The sequence below is a fragment of the Mastomys coucha genome, unplaced genomic scaffold (genome assembly GCF_008632895.1).
Source record: "Mastomys coucha isolate ucsf_1 unplaced genomic scaffold, UCSF_Mcou_1 pScaffold11, whole genome shotgun sequence".
In the NCBI taxonomy this organism is placed as follows: Eukaryota; Metazoa; Chordata; class Mammalia; order Rodentia; family Muridae; genus Mastomys; species Mastomys coucha.
The window spans coordinates 9,213,140-9,215,072 of NW_022196893.1; the positions used below are offsets into that span (position 1 = coordinate 9,213,140).

The window sequence follows — 1,933 nt, forward strand, 5'->3', positions numbered from 1 at the left end:
TCCCTTTCTCCCTCTCTCCCTCTCTCCCTCTCTCCCTCTCTCCCCCCCCTCTCTCAGGAACACAGCTACCCAGCCAGACCCTCCTCTGACTTGGAGGTGGAACATCCCTCCTGGTACCCTGGCCCCCCTCCAAGACAAATTTGACAGGCCAGGCACAGAAATCACAGCTTCTCACTGGGGGAAACAGACCTGCAATTTCGATGCCGTCTTTTCTTTAAGGTTCTGGGATCCTATGCCTGATCTAATTCCTCCTTGGCAGGGAGGGAGGGACTTTGCCTCCCTGTCTGGTTTATCTTTGGCACAAGCTTGCCTCAAAACTGGGGGTGGAGTCTCCTCAGGGGAGGGGAGAGACACACAGAGAGTGTGAGTTAGTGCTCCCGAGCCCCACAACAACTAGGGATGGCCCCTCAGGCATGCCAGGCACCCCTGTTGCTCTTATTTCCCTCCCACTGACTTCTACCCTCTCCGAAGTGCTTTCCCTCAGCACCTAGCCCATCACCTTGAACTTAGTAAGTGCTAACAAAAACAAGCTGAGGAAGGAAGATGGAGCTCAGAGAGGTTAAGTGACTTCCAGAGGGTCACCCAGCTAGTGAGTTTGAAAGCCTGTCTGCCTACTGGACCATGTTGGCTTCCTTAAAGGCCTCTGGCTTGGAGTTGTCAAGAGTCAGGACAGCTAGGGACAATGTAGGCTGAGGACCCCTGGCTGGCTCTGCAATGCATGTGTTCTCTGCACCCCTGGACCTTCCCCATAAAGGGCTGGGATTTTTATTAGTCATCAGTGACTGACATGAGCCCTAGGCCCGGAGCCTAACCCTCAGAGCCACCCCCTCAAGCCCAGAGCTGAGAACTTGGCCTCTGCTGTTGCTATGCTGTGTGACCTTGGACAAGTCACTTCTCTCTGGTTCTAGAGTCCTCCTACTTCAAAGGAGAGGTGCATTCTCACCTTACAGGGTTGCTGCAGAGGTGGAAGGGGATCATCAGATGCACCACTGCCAGCTTGAAGGGATGCTCAAGGCCCGGAGGCCAGACTGTAGCTTGCTTGCATCTGGTTTGGTCCAGTTCTGACATGCTGCTGCACAGAGGCTCCAAGATTCTGGAATGACGGCACAAGATGCTGAGATTAATAGCCCTTCCTGCCTTCCAGCCCACACAGAGATCACCAAAAGCCTCACTGCTTTCCCCACCCTTGCTCAGCCCCAGACTTTACCCCAAGTTCAACCTGGTTAGAGAATTCCCAGGTATCCCACCTTCCAAGTCCCCATGAGCCAGCCCAGTCCCCTTACCTGCCCGCAGGACAAGAATTCCCGTTGTAGTTGCCAGGCTGGATAACACTCTGCAGCCAGGTACCACCAGAGCATAGCCAGCTGGGGTGCCACACGGTGCCCACTCTTCCAGCATTCATGGGTTTGGGCCCTTCCTAGGTCCTCGGGGGCCACATCAGCCCACATCGCCTCTCCCATCTGGTCCTCGGTCCTGACTTGCCACCTGCACCTGGTACGTCACCCCCCATCTCCAGGACACGTGGAGGGTGCCAGACACAGGATGGGGGGTCTTCAGATGGCACCCAGTTGGGGGTGGCAGAAGACACTTCCCAAGATGACAGAAATGTGAGATAGCAGGGGACATAAGAAGCCAGAGGAAAATAAGGAAAGGAGGGGGAGGGTCGGAGGTGGAGAGGGAGAGAGGAGAGGGAGAAGAGACAGTGTGTGGGTGGAAAGACAGAATGAGGGGGAGTAAGGAGAGATGCCCGGCAAGGAGCAGGGACAGAGGAGCGAAGAGGAGAGGCGAGAATAGATGGACGGAGGAGCAGGGAGAGATGCAGAAAAAGGCAGGGACAGAGGGAGGCAGGAGGAAGGAGAAAGAGGGGGTGGTGGGGACAGTGACAGAGAAGGATTGTGCCACAGATGGTGACATGGAGAGCCAGCAGACAGGG

At 55.8% G+C, this 1,933-nt stretch overlaps 1 protein-coding gene across 1 annotated transcript in view; it reads right to left on the bottom strand.

The window, feature by feature from the left end:
• Positions 1-1,422, bottom strand: part of Sstr3 (somatostatin receptor 3) — a 5,096-nt gene extending 3,674 nt beyond the window's left edge. Inside the window, exons 1-2 of the mRNA XM_031358056.1 lie at positions 1,284-1,422; positions 944-1,093 (exon numbers count right to left, since the gene is read on the bottom strand). The gene's annotated coding sequence lies outside the window, so the exon portion shown is untranslated. The remainder of the gene's footprint in view (positions 1-943; positions 1,094-1,283) is intronic.
• Positions 1,423-1,933: the final 511 nt, after the last annotated feature.